The sequence below is a fragment of the Rana temporaria genome, chromosome 2 (assembly GCF_905171775.1).
Source record: "Rana temporaria chromosome 2, aRanTem1.1, whole genome shotgun sequence".
Classification (NCBI taxonomy): Eukaryota; Metazoa; Chordata; class Amphibia; order Anura; family Ranidae; genus Rana; species Rana temporaria.
In genome coordinates this window covers 185,021,069-185,036,448 of record NC_053490.1, presented here as the reverse complement: position 1 = coordinate 185,036,448, position 15,380 = coordinate 185,021,069, and the positions used below count along the sequence as shown (strand labels likewise).

At 41.8% G+C, this 15,380-nt stretch overlaps 1 protein-coding gene across 4 annotated transcripts in view; it reads right to left on the bottom strand.

Annotated features, from left to right (window-relative positions):
* FARP1 (FERM, ARH/RhoGEF and pleckstrin domain protein 1) overlaps positions 1 to 15,380 on the bottom strand; it is a 254,102-nt gene that overhangs the window by 100,081 nt on the left and 138,641 nt on the right. The gene's annotated exons all lie outside the window — the stretch shown is intronic.

Below are 15,380 nucleotides of genomic sequence, written 5' to 3'. Positions count from 1 at the left end.
CTTATGACAGATTTCCTCTCGTTTTTAATCTTAACTTAAAAGACACACTATTATATTATTCCCCCTTGCTCCTGCCCTGGTAGCTACATAAAAGGCTGTGTAAGGGGGTGAAGCCACCACAGAGTAATTAGACATTCCGGGAAGATGAGTGGGAAATTACATGTAAGGAGGGAGGAAACTGAGCTGGGAAATGGAGTAGTCAAATTTTCCAGCAAGCTCAAAAGGCACATGGCAAGTGAATAAAAAAAAAAAAAAAGTAATTTATGGAAAGGAAAAGCACTGAAATTAATACTTGATTTATCTGCGCTATACCCAACAATTTTTTAGGTTGGTGACAAGGTCTCTCTAAAAACATAAGCTTTTGGTCTAAACCAGGGGTAGGCAACCTTAGAGAGATGGAGATCTACTTGAACAACACTGATGAGGTCAAAGATCACCAGGCACAGCGTCCTATTAGGGCAGTTTCACACCAACATGATGCCAGAAAGGTATGTTCCATGTGCGTTTCCCTGCATTGTGTTCAAAACCCATTGCCTTAGTGATCTACTACGGGTGATGATACATTGTTAATCGAAAAATAGATCCCAAGCACAGTGGACACACAAAATAAGTATTACAAGAGTGCAGGGTTCAGGAGTGCGTTACGCTCAGAATGCAGGGTTTAGGAGTGCGGTACGCTCAGGAGACCGAGAAGCAGCACAGTTCTGTAAAGGGGCGGGAGCAGGAGCTGGCAGAGTGATTTTTAATATTAACAGGCTGGTGATTGGTTGCCTAGGACCTAACAACCAATCACCTGTGAGTTAGCTTGAAAAGATGACTTGGCCAGCTCCTCCCCTGCCCTCTATCCTGGGCTGTGCTGGCTCCCGCTCTCTGCTGTTTACAGCGCCGTAGTAGGCTGGGGAGAACCGAAGGCGCAGCGGAGGAGGCCGAGGGCAGAAAGGGAAGGACTGGCAGCTAGCAGTAGCGGAGTCGGCAGCTCAGACCCGTTCCCGGTCTACCTGTCACCAACCCCCGCAGTCGACAGGTAGCCCGCGATCAATGGGTTGCGACCCCGGGTCTAAACGGTATACCATGGGGACTATGAGATTTTCAAAATGCGTAGTAGTGGGTTTATAAAAAACATTTGAGAATTGAGATTATTTTTGGATGTCTTGTGACCATCACTGTTTTAGGAGTATAAGCTGTTCTGCGTGACTTGTCTGTTGCTTGCAAAAAAAAAAATTCAATAATCAAAACAGTCAGGGACAATCTTGCAACTGATAAATGCACATTTTTGGGCACAAAAAATTGTTAAAACTCTTTTAACCACTTTAGCCCTGAAAGAATTTACCCCCTTCCTGACCAGAGCACTTTTTGCCATTCATGCCGGTGTCGATTTAACTGACAATTGTGCAGTCGTGCGACGTGGTACCCAAACAAAATCCCCCCCACAAATAGAGCTTTTCTTTTGGTGGTATTTGATATATTTTTTTGCGCTATAAACAAAAAAAAGAGCGACAATTTTGGGGGAAAAAAGCAATATTTTTTACCTTTTGCTGTAATAAATCCCTACAAAATGTATATATATATATATATATATATATATATATATATATATATATATATATATATATATATATATATATATATATATATATATATAAAACACATTTGTTTCTCAGTTTAGGCCAATGTGTATTCTTCTACATATTTTAGGTAAACTAAAAAATTGGTTTGCGCAAAAGTCATAGCGTCTACAAAATAGGGGATAGTTTTATGACATTGTTATAAAAATTTGCGATTTTTATCGTGACTGCAACATTATGGTGGGCAAATTGGCTTGGGTGACAACCTGTAGCAAGCTGCTGGCAGAGGGGCACTCAAAGGAGGGAGGGACTAGGAGCAGCAAAGAGGGACCCGAGAAGAGGAGGATCTGGGCTGCTCTGTGCAAAACCAGCTGCACAGAGGAGGGAAGTAAAAACTGATTAAATAAATAAACCAAGCCTTTACAATCACTTTAAGCTTGAAGTGAGGTAACACAAGTCACTACCCTATTCACTCACCACAATAATGACCAGCAAACAGATGTTAACTGTGCTTCCTCCACCCTACTCAGTGACATCCGCCATGCCAGTTTTGGGCCCACAAGTCAGAGCCCAGGAATGATACATGGCCGGGTAAGGTACCATGCTGTTTTGATGATGAAAGTGGTCGGGTAGCCACATGAAAAGTTAAAGCTGGCTTCACAAGAAGCTGCTAAAGGAGCTGGAAGTGTGTTTAAAGCTATTGATACCAGCACCATTTACAAAAGTCATTGGGACTCAAGAGGTTGAAGTGCATTTAAACCTTAGAACAAAATTGTAATGTACTGCAGTTTACCAGTCTTTAGGGTAACCAGATTTTTGTAGTTTTTTTTTCCTAATTTTCATCTGATGATTATGTCAGTAACACCCTTCCTTTGCTGGGGTGACTATGCTAAATCACTATGCTGTATCTATGGAATTGTAACTCAATGACAGAGATTTAAAACTACCTCTCCCTGTCCTCTTCTCCATAAAATAGGGAGACGTAGTCCACAAAAAGAACTGGTAATAACATAACACTGACAGACAGCACAGCAATTTACCACTGGATTTGTGGCAGAAACAACAGGTTTTTTCTTGAGGAGATATATTAAAACACTTTCAATTGTATATTCAACAGAACAAGAGAAGACAAGTAAGAACAGTTGTCTAAAGGTTAACGTATAACTAAAGGCAAAACTTTTGTTTTTGTTTTGGATAGAGTGGAGAGGGATTCGAACCCCTGTCAGTTTTTACAGCGGTCTGTGCCCCCATTAGGGAGATTCACCCTCTCTATTTGTCCTGTTTAACATTGTCATTGAAAGTGTTGTCTCCAGAAAAGTAATAGAGGGGAAATCTGATGGGGACACTAGTTCTGGTGAGCTGGGGGTCCCTCAAGGAACTTCCTTAATTCACACTTCCTGTCTGGCTATGGGACAGGAAATGAAGGAACATCTCTGCAATGGGACACAGATAAAGAAAACATTTTGATAGGGGTAAAAACCCTTCCTTGCTCTATCCAAAATGAAAGAAAAAATAAAAGTTTTGCCTATAGTCCTACTTTATAGTGTATGTATCCAACTGCATAACTACACAAAGTAGTATCAGTAAAGAGTGCCTCCAGGTAACATACAGTACCAGTCTAAACTGCCCCCTGGCGAGGTTCCTTGTTCTCAGTTACCAGTAGGCCATAACAAGTTTTGCTGTCATAAATCAACTATTAACAAAAAAAGAAAACAAATTAGCTACTGCTGATTTTAAAGCCCTATAAAATGGGAAATCTGCTTTATTTGACAAGTGGGTTGTAAAAGTTTGTCAAAGTAAAAAATGTTTATAGGCAACACTTAGACACTATAAAGTAAACAATAAATTAGCAACTTGCACATTAATGTCACTCAATACACATCTTATTGTATTCCATACTAGTATATCTGGCTCTTTCAAATTGGTAATGCTGGGCCTTAAAGGGGTTGTAAAGGATTGTTTTTTATTTTTTTTAGTGCATTGAAGTGAGAAATTCAGACAAAGAAAAAAAAACATTTTGAAGGGAAATGGAAGGAAAAGGTAAGTGAACCAACAATGCATGAGCTTAAAGGAACCTATTTAGGAAATAAAAAACAAACCTTTACAACCCTTTAAGCAAGCCATACATGGATCACAATTTGGCGAGTGCAGCAGTGACAGCCAGCCTGTCAGATTACATTTGATTACTGCTGGAGGCTATGGCAGTAATCATTGTGTTCTGCCAGCCCGCAAAGCTCCACGCGCTGTAAAAAGCAAGCCAGGCATGTAATGGAAGGAAAGAAAATCAAGTCATCTGTATACTGCTTAATGATTCAGGCACATGGGGCTTTTAGGGTACATGCGCAAAACCATTAAAAAAAAGCAATTCAAAGAGTTTTTTGTTTACTAATCTGAATGCAGGTGTATTTTATTTATTACAGGTACTTGCACTATATTACCAAAAGTATTGGGACACTGGCCTGCACATGAACTTTAATGCCATCCCAGTCTTAGTCCGTAGGGTTCAATATTAAGTTGGCCCACCCTTTACAGCTATAACAGCTTCAACTCTTCTGGGAAGACTGTCCACAAGGTTTAGGAGTGTGTCTATGGGAATGTTTGACCATTCTTCCAGAAGTGCATTTGTGAGGTCAGGCACTGATGTGGACGAGAAGGCCTGGCTCACAGTCTCCGATCCAATTCATCCCAAAGGTGTTCTATTGAGTTAAGGTCAGGAGTGCATACCAGTCAATTTCCTGCACCCCAAACTCATCTATGTCTTTATGGACCTTGTGTTGTGCACTGGTGCGCAGTCATGTTGGAACAGGAAGGGGCCACCCCCAAACTGTTCTGTTGGGAGCATGAATGAAATTGTCCTAAATGTCTTGGTATGCTGATGCCTTAAGAGTTTGCTTCACTGGAACTAAGGGGCCAAACCCCTGAAAAAGAATCCCACACCATGATCTGCCCTCCACCAAATGATTTGGACCAGTGCACAAAGCAAGGTCCATAAAAAGACATGGATGAGCGAGTTTAGTTAAAATCAATGAATGTTTTCACACTGGGGCCGTGCGCTTTTGTTGTGGTGACAAAAACCCTGCTTGCAGCATCTTTGGGGAGCTTAAAAAAACCTGCACCAAACACACTCCTCTCCTCATTGAAATTAATGGGAACCACATCAAAAGCGCCTCAAAAACGCCCCCACTAAGCGTTTGAGTCACATGTCCTTTAAAAACCGCACCGCAAATGCTGCAAAAACGCTCCATTGACACATAAGCATTTTACTGTCAGTTTTGAAGTGAACCAGTGTGAAAGTGCCCTTAGACTCCTTTCACACTGAGGTGCTTTGCAGGCACTATAACGCTAAAAATAGCGCCTGCAAAGTGCCGTTCCTCACACTCTAGTGTCAAAGCCCGAGGGCTTTCACACAGGAGCGGTGCGCTGGCAGGATGCTAAAAAAAAGTCCTGCTAGCAGCAACTTTGGAGCAGTGAAGGAGCGGTGTATACCACTGCTCCTGCCTATTGAAGTGAATGGGCACCGTGGCAATATCGCCGGCAAAGTGCCGCTGCAGCGGCGCTTTGTGGGTGGTTTTAATCCTCTTTCGGCCACTAGCAGGGGTTAAAAGCGTCCCGCTAGCGGCCGAATAGTGCCCCGAAATGTACGGTAAAGCACTGCTTTACCGCTGACGCACCCACCGACCCAGTGTGCAAGGGGCCTTAAAGTGCACTGCCCCAGTGTGAACACATTCATATATTTTAAAGGGAAGCATTTTTCTTGAGCTCTTCAGGTGCTTTTCTTTTTTTTTTCTCAATGTGAAAGCAGCAAGAACAGCAACCACCCAGGATGTTAAAGTGATTATTATTTTTATAGAAAAAAATAAAATACTTTACAAAAATATTATACTTACCAGTTCTGTGCAGTGGTTTTGCACAGAGCAGCCCAAATCCTCCTATTCTCGGGTCCCTTTTCAGTGCTCCTGGCCCCTCCCTCCCATTGAGTGCCCCCACAGCAAGAAACTTTTTATGGGGCACCTGAGCCGAGCCACAGCTCCACGTGTCCGTGGTTTGGCCCCTGCACCTTCTCTCTCCTCATTGGCTAACTCACTTTGATCGACAGCAGTGGTGGCCAATGGCATCGAGCAAAGTCTCAGCCAATCCCAGACGGCCAAGGCACTTGTGGACATCGCTGGATTGAGAGAGGGCTCGGGTAAGTATTAAGGGGGGGCTGCTGCACACAGAAGGCTTTTTATCCTAATGCATAGAATGCATGCAGATAAAAAAAACTTCTGCCTTTACAACTCCTTTAATCTTCTCACCTCCAGTGGAGGCAATGTGGTGGACAAGCAGTACAGATTGTTTTAGTACAGTGTGATGTATCCAATTATGTAGCAGAGAAACTCACATGTGAAAAGGGTAAACACTACAAGGAATCCTTCCTTGTACATTGTTTTTATTAACAACCACATGACAGTGTAGATGAATTTGACATCAGGCTTTCTGTCCATCTGTTTCTCCTGTAAGTGGCAGCTTTTTCTCTGAATCGCTTTAAGTAAATCACATCTGCTGTGGCATTTTACTGGGCAGAGACTAATGCTGTTGTGCTTGTTCTCTACTCTGAATTCCCACATCAATTTTTAGGCGGCTCTTCAAGTTCAGCTCTGATTTCCGGGTGAGATAAGTTCTAGGGAACAACACTTGTTGTGTCATCCAATGTGTCATCCAAGCTTGTGACCGGGTTATGGTTTCACTTTACAGCTCACAGGAGAGGAGACAAAGCAAAGCTGTGCTTTCATTTACAAAAACAAATCAGAAAGGAGAAATAAGAAACACATTCTGCAAAAGCATATTACAAATCACACCAGGGTATGACACATCGAGCACTTCTAGTTTTCTTTCCTGCTTTCAATACCACCCCCAAAGTTCTAATGCAATATGTAGTTCTTCATAAAAAGTACTATAAAAATTATCCTAATAAACATGTCATACTTACCTGCTCTGTGTAATGACCCTCCTCTTCTTGGGTCTCTCAGCTCCTCCTCCCTTTCTGAGTGACCCCGTAGGAAGCAGCATGATATGGGGGCACTTATGCAGGCTCTATCCAGAGCTGGGCTGTGCCCCTCGCTCCCTCTGCACAAGATTTGATTGATTAATGGCTCCCACTGCTACCTCCAAGTCATGGGAGGAGAGAGAGAGGGAGGAGAGAGCAACTGCTCTTAGTGCTGGATTGAGATGGGGCTCGGGTAAGTATTTACGTGGGGTTGGGTGGGAGCTAAACATGGAAGGTTTTTTACCTTAATGCATAGAATACATTAGGGTAAAATTGAGCTAACATTATAGGAAGGCAAAAGTGAGCATCACTATGAATCTGCAATTTCTGGTATAACACAAAACAAAGTTTTAACCTAAAACTGTTCCTTCTACCCATCACAATGAACTCATAAAATAATGCAGGTGCAATGTTATAAAATGGGTCCCCATGGACTCAAACCAGATACGCCAGCTTTTGGAAGATATGGGATAGCTTAACCAGACCTACAGTAAAAACACATTTTTTTTTATTCAAAGTATAACTAAAAGCAAAACCTTTTTTTTTTATTGTTTTGGATAGAGGGGAGAGGGATTAGAACACCAGTCAGTTTTTATTGCCGTATGTGCCCGTTAGGGAAATTCACCCTCTCTATTCGACCTGTTTATCATTATCATTGAAGGTGAAAGAAAATCCCAAATGTTGGGTTGTCCCCAGAAAAGTAATAGAAGGGAAACCTTCCAATGAGGACAATAATTATGACCTGGGGGTCCCAAGGGGCTTCCTTGATTTTCAAGGATTTCCTCTCACTACCTGTTTGGCTTTGGAACAGGAAGTGAAGGTAAATCTCCACAATGGGACACAGATGGCGAAAAAAACCAATTGACGAGGTTAGAACCCGCCCCTTTTTTGTTGCCTATAGTTCTACTTTAAATAAATAGTTAACCCTTACAATTCAAATCTGAAGTTTAAAGCAGAGCCCCACCCAAAAGGTAAAGCTCCGCTTGTTTGCAACCCCCCCCCCCTCCACTGTCACATTTGTCACTTTTTTTTGGGGGGGGGGGGGGGTACCAGCTCCCACTTGCCAGGTACCAGCTCCCACTTTCAGCTCAGATGGTGGCGGGGGAACTGAGCCAGAAGTTATTTTTACTGGGTAGGGTTTTTTTTTCCACTGTCAGTGAGGTAAGGATTTGGAACTCTTTTCCACAACTGGTGGTGACAGCAAGAAGTATTGATAGATTTAAGACTCTTGGACGTGCATCTTAGCGAATGCAATATACAGGGATATGGGAAATGATTATCCACATGAATACACACCAACACAGGTTGAACTGGATAGACTACTGTCCTTATTCAATCTTACCAACTATGTAACCATGTAAGTTCAGCCCCCCCTCTTCCCCTTCAGTCTTCTGGGACACATCACAGGTCCCAGAAGGACCATTCAGAAGGTGCAGCGCAACCAGCGCATGTGCAGTAGGAAACAGGCTGTGAAGCCACAAGGCTTCACTTCCCGTTTCCCTTACTATAGATGCTGGTGCCTGCACCTGCACCTGAAGATGATTGAAGTATTGGCTTGGGTGAGGACATCGCAGGTATCCCTGGACAGGTAAGTGACCTTATATTAAAAGTTAGCAGCTACAGTGTTTGTAGCTGCTGACACTTAATTTTTTGTGAAGGAGTTTGAAGCTCCTCCTTAATCGCTATATAGTATCTCTTTCCTTCTTTACCCTATCAACATGCTAAAAAAAACGTTTAACCTGTTTTGTTTATATACCTTATGTGAGACCAAGTAATGTCATCACTGTGTTTCTGTTCCTCTCTATGTAGCGCAGGAAGATTATGAATAACAGATCAGTGCCGTTCCAAGTCCGCAGTATCATTCTCTCAGGTTTGCACTCTGTATTCAGGTGGTGGCAGAGACAACGCAAATCTTACTTCAAGATACAAGTACTGCCGCACACTGTGTGCAACTCCGGTAACAAGTAAATGAGACTTGCTGCAATTTAAACCCCTGCCCATCACCATTTACTTCACACCAGAGTTGAATACAGCTTGCGGTGCTACTTGTATGCAGGATGATTATGGCTACCTAGAGGGGTTGGCAGGGTGCTGTACACAGATACCTGAAAACATCACAGCACTCCGCCTCAATACACCTCTCTAAATCCCTCAACCCCAATGCAAGCAGTGAGCTGGCTCTTGGGAGGTATTACACAAATATCAAAATGCCTTGATGGATAGATGTCAGTCTGAAGGAGTGGGCATTCCCAGGCAAGAAGAATTTGCATGCAGACCACCCTACGCAACACCCATATGAGTTGCTGAGCCTCTATGAATTGAATTTCAATGAATGAAAGGGGTGGGTTAGGAAAGTACTAGATGATGCTGGATGCCCTCCAGTCAAGAACGGAGATGGGCTTCAGGTTCTAATGCAAAGTAAAAAGCTCACCCTGTGCAGGGCAATAACTTACAGTACAGGAGAGGAACCTGTAAAAATGTTGCAAGACTGAAGGCAAAGCTTTAATAATTGTATAAGAAAGTTAAAATTGTTACTGTAGATATTATTTGAAATTACGTGTTTTTTGTTAGCGTGCGATACTGTTTTGTGATCTGTGCCTTCAACATGGAACTCAATTTGATATCATATTGATTCTTTATGCAACTGTTTATTTCTGTACATAATGTTTCAATAAACCTTATTCTTTAGAAGAAGAAAAAAAATGGTACTGTAATGGCATGAACTTTACTAATGATGATTCAACAAATGGTTCAACACTGGTCATGTGATAAAGTGCCACCCAAGCCCATATTCAGCCGTTTCCCAGAGGGCCTCTTCACATTTGTCATTTGTTTGAGATGTAACATCTGTGTGTTGTTGTGGTATGGCGTTTATGGCTTTTATCACATGTTGCTGCAAAACATATAATTTGCCTTAAAAAAAAGGATGTTCTAAAACAGTTCACAGATCAGCATTCATCCTCTATAGTGAGTTACAGAGCCCTACAGGAGATCCATTGGAATGTGCTTTTACACAAAAGCATCAGACTCAAATCATGTATGGCCGACACTATGGGTTGCAGGAAAGAAAGTTGCTTGATTCCCCCATTAACACCGACAGTGATGATGCAGGAATCCCTCCTGCTGGGCCATTGTCTTCTCCCGGAGGGAGGGCGGGCGGGGGAAGCTGCTCCCTGCTGTAAGAAGACAGTGATCATCGCTAGCGGCTATAGCAGCCACTAACAACAATCGCAGGAGAAACTGACAGGCTAGTTGTACCCAAGTTGATCGATTAACTTGGAACATTCAGCCTGCACATTAATCTCGGCCAGTTTCTGCTGAACTGGTCGAGATTCAAAGCGTGTATGACCGGCATTGGTAAAGAGGAGGAAAAGTACACAAACCCATATGCAAAAATTACATGCTGAGAGAAATGAAACAAGCCTAACAAATATCAGCTGTTTTGCATACTTTCTAGTAATGCTTAGGGGTAAAATATGTAATGACATGGGAAATGGCCTCTACAAATAACATTTTATTCTCTATGCTTCAGCATAATGGCCTGCACACCAGTCACTGCCTTTATGGGCTCCCCATTCTCCCTTTTTTATGATGGTAAAAGGCAGCAGGAACATTCCTAAATAGGTAAGAAGAATCAATACTGTGTAAAAAGCCGTAAATGCTGGGTGACTCAGCCGACTAGTCTTCATCTATAATTTTGAAATTCGCTTTTATTTGAATTGACCTTGGAAAGAAGAAGAAGAAAAAAAAACGCCACGTTTGGGTGACCTAGCTTTATTTTGAACACAAATTACAGTGAATTATAGGTGGATGCCCAGACTGTAATCTAGTGTACAGAGAAGTGACGCGTCGATTTGTGGGGATACAACCCAGCCATTTTCTTCTAAAATAAGCATGAAATGGGGAAGGGTGCTTTTCTATATTGCAGTGTAGAAATTACAGACTACATTGTCAAAAGGTTTAAATAACATAAGAAATAAGATGCTGGGAATTTCGGTTTTGGCTTTGCAGTCTTAGGCCACGTGCACATGGCACTGATGTTTGAGCATTAGCATTTCTGGACATAAATTTAGGCATTTGTGTTATTTGCATTCGAGTAGGGCTGCAACTAACGATTATTTTCATAATCGATTAGTTGGCCGATTATCGTTTCGATTAATCGGTTAATAACGTAAAAAAATAAATAAACAGTAATTCTGCGGTGATTTGCATTTTTGTTGGCCAATTTGTTGTTGGGCAGATTAAAAAACACAAATTGCCACAAAAACGCATTACATACTTTTTTGCAGCTTCTCCATTGAAGTATATTAAACCAAAAAAACAAAACGGCACCATTTTGCTTTAAAAAACGTCCTTGCCCTTTCCAAATACGCAGCAGCTAAAAAAAAAGTAATGGATGTGAACGTGTCCCATAGGAAAACATGTAAATGAACTGTAGTGTGTTTCTGCAAAAAGCACCAAAAAACAGAGGTGTGACCCCGGCCTGAGACGTTTAGCAAGATAATGGGGGTTAAAAAAACGAAAATTTGTACAAAAAGAGCAAATAATCGCTACTGTAAAGGGTTACATTTTTACTGTTGAACAGTGAAAGTAATATTTACAGTAGCGATTTTCTCTTTTTGTACTATAAAGGGCCAATTTTCGTTTTTTTTTTAACCCCATTATGTTACTGGCCGATTAATCGATTATGAAAATGGTAATCGATTAATTTCATAATCGATTAGTTGTTTCGGCCCTACATTCGAGTGTACAACACATTCCGTAGACAAAACCAATGGATATTCAAAATATTTATGTAGCAAAATACTGTCCCTGGAATGCAGATTTTTATCTTATTTTTTTTACTCATGAACGGGCAACAATTGTTAATGCGCCTGTATGTACAGGCACATTGTAAACAATAGGTTGCATTTTAGAGGGGGAAAAATAAATCGCTTTTTTTTTAAGCTGCAGGGTGCAAGAGGCCTTATAAGAAGACCTATCTCTACAGTTCCTGGATCATTCCACGTATTTTACAGCTTATTAATGGATGTGTCTAAATTGCAGACTGCAAGCTATTAAAAACTTCACACTACACTTCTTGTTTGAGGCACAGCGTATTACACAAGAAATGTTTATTAACCAGGCTGCATATTACATTTCACAGTTTAACGGATTGAAAAGCAGCATATAATAGCACCATTCACCCAGCTTATATTACAGCCAGCAGGCAATTTGTAGGTAAGGGAGCAGAAACTCATCCCCAGGGTGTGAAGTGTGAGCATATTAATTCTTTCAATACAGATGTATGCTGGCCCCACTGGTATTATTTTAATACTTAATACCAACAACTTCTTCTGTAATAAAAGTGGAAAACTAGGAGTGAACTGGTCTGACTGGTTTAGGAGTTTTGATGGTTCGCTACACTTAACACAACCCTACCCCTTCTGCGGGAGACACATGAACCTTCACACCTCAGCGTTGTCTACAATAAGATGAGCAATGTTTGAGTGGTAGGCTGCATGGCAATGACATGTTTGACTTCAGATTTACACACATGGATGGAACAGAAATTTTGTTTTTACTGTTTATATTTTTAACTGCAGATTCTTCTCGTTGTTCCATGAATCCTAATGTCCTGACTCAACAAACATATTTCTACAAAACCATGAAGTGTATGACGATTACAAAACAAAGCACATCCCCTGCAGTCTAATGAACAAAGGAAGATATAAAAATAAAACCAACAAGTATGCCTGAGGAATCTGTATGGTACAGCCGGTTCATACTCCAGAGGAATGGACAAGGAAACAGATGAACAGACAGAACAGCGTGTCTAGAAACTGCAGCGATCAGCATTACTAACAAGACCATATGGAATTTCACTACACTATGTCTACTGGCAAAAAGGGAAATGAAAGCAAAATTAGGGTGAAACTAATCACAATTTACATCTGGGACTACTGCAATTTTACAGTAAGCGCAATAAGACCCTGCATCTCTCCTCCAGGCTAGAAGGCATGAGATCGGGGAAAATAAATTCACTGATCTCATGCTGACAGCCACAATCGCGGCTTTGTTTACTTCCGGATACCCGAGCGTCACGTCATAATACAAATAGGGATAAACTGTCAAAAGTTTGACCAGTCTATGTGGGGGTTCGTGTTCTGACAAAAAGCATGAAAAAAGTCTCACCAATGGGGACATAGATAACGGTAAATGTGAAAAAAACTTTCCAGCGCTATTCCTCTATATACACACACACCACCTACTGATCTAAACCAATAAAATATAAATCTATGATCAACCCTAAAAAACTACAGGCAGCAGCTAGCACCAATATGCATCCATCAATCTGTAAAAATGCAAAAAATATATATGCCAACTCACAATAGTGCAGCGCTACCCATCAATACATCACATGTGCATGATTCACATACGTGGCCATCATTCATAATTCATCACATTGTGTGTATATATATATATATATATATATATATATATATATATATATATATATATATATATATATATATATATATATATATACACACACACACACACATACATACATAGACATATACATATACACATATAAACCAATCAATATAAGTCCATCTTCAAAAAAATTCCATAAAGCAATATCAATATCCCAGTCTCCGTGGATAGTGAAATCCCATACACCACAGGAATCTTGAATTTATGACTTTGTTCACCACTCACATTTAAGAACTGCCAACTCAGCCTAGCTCCGCCCAGCGTGATTACATCACCGCCTACCTCACATATTCTGCCCAAAGGGCTTTCTCAAAGGTTCAGGCCTGAACCTTTAATAAAAAGCCCATTGGGCCCAACACGTGATGTAATTACACTGGGCGCGGAGATTTCTATAGAGACATGCATTTTTTTTTTTTTTTTTTTTACTTCTAAAATGTGTGTTCTCCATTTTAGTAAAAACTTTAAGCGATCTGCACTATGGTCTCCTCCTTTTGCTTCCTACTGTATGCGAGAGCAACTTTTATACTGCAAAAGCGCATACTGACCTCCCTTAGTTAGGCCCCTTTCACACTGGGGCGGGAGGTGCGGTGGCGATATAAAATAGCAGCGCTATACCATTGAAATTGCGGCAGTATTTGGCCATTTGCGGTGTGGTTTTAACCCCTGCTAGCGGCTGAAAAAGGGTTAATACTGCCAGCAATGCACCTTTGCAGAGGCACATTACCGGCAGTATAGCTGCAGTTTCCCATTGCTTTCAATGGGAAGGAGCGGAGAAGGAGCAGTAAACACACTGCTCCTCTCACCGCTCTATAGATGCTGGTAGCAGGACTTTTGGAGTGGTCCTGCCAGCGCACCGCTCCAGTGGGAAAGCCCTCTGACTTTCACACTGGAGAAACAGCAGCCGCTGTTTAGGGTCGGTTTGCAGTCGCTATTTTTAGCGCAATAGCGCCTGCAAACCGCCTCAGTGTGAAAGGGGCCTTAGTGAGGTCTAAGAAGGTGAGAGGACACCCATAAGTGGGGTGAAGGGTACTGTAGTGAATAAAGTCATAAATTCAAGATTCCTGTGGGGTTTGGAATTAGAGAACAGTAACCCCTTAAAAGTTTCTCACGTCTCGCTATGTATGACCAAAGCAAGGAATAGGTTTTTCAGTGGGGTTCCCCTTTAACAGTGTGCAGCATTTGAAAGGTACACTTCAAAAACACAAGTCAGGCATAGACAAATTTAAAAACTATAAATTAGAATATATTTTTCCTCCTCCAATGATTTCCTTTTTACGAATCATGTTAGCAGCCTCCTAAAACATCACAAGTGCATAAAACATTATCGGTGCTGAAATAATAATGTGATGGGGACCTCTGCTTTGTACATTCTCTTTTTTTTTTTCGCAACCAGTGACGTTTACAGTTTGTGCCCACAACACATTGAGGGGAATTAATCAAAACTGGAGCGACATGAATAAAAATAAATAATGTGGTTGCATAAGTGTGCACACCCTCTTATAACTGGGGATGTAGCACTGTTCAGAATTAAAGCGGTGGTTCACCCTCAGTGACACGATTTTACCATCGAGACAGGCATTGTAGCGCGAGCTACAGTATGCCTGTCCCGATTTTTTTACCCCCGTACTCACTGTGTACTCGTACATTATAGATTTCGGCTCCCGCGGGGAATGGGCATGCCTATGGAGAGGGAGGATGATTGACGGCCGGCCCTGGCACGTCACTCTCCCCGAAGACAGCCGGAGTAGGTCTCGGCTCTTCACGGCGCCTGCGCACAGGCTATGCGCAGGCGCCGTGAAGAGCCAAGCCTATTTAGGCTATTTCCGGAGAAGCGTGACGCGCCAGAGCCGGCCGTCAATCATCCTCCGTCTCCATAGGCACGCCCATTCCCCGAGGGGAGTCGGTATCTTCGATGTACGAGTACACGGTGAGTACGGGGATAAAAAAATCGGGACAGGCATACTGTAGCTCGCGCTACAATGCCTGATTTTATGGTAGAAGAAATTTTTTTTTTTTTTTTTGGGGTTTATAGGGTGAACCCCCGCTTTAAGCAAAAATATCAGCGGGGTCTCATTGTTAAAAGGTATCAGTCAGGAGAAGTGTACAAAAGAATTTCCAAGGCATTAGCTATACCATGGATCACAGAGAAAACAGACATCAAGTGGAGAAAATATGGCGCAACAGTGAAATTGCCAAGAACTGGACGTCCCTCCAAGATTAATGAAAAGATGAGAAGAAAACTTGTCAGGGAGGCTGTCAAGAGGCCCAAAGCAACATTAAAGAAGCTGCAGGAATATCTGGCAAGTACAGGC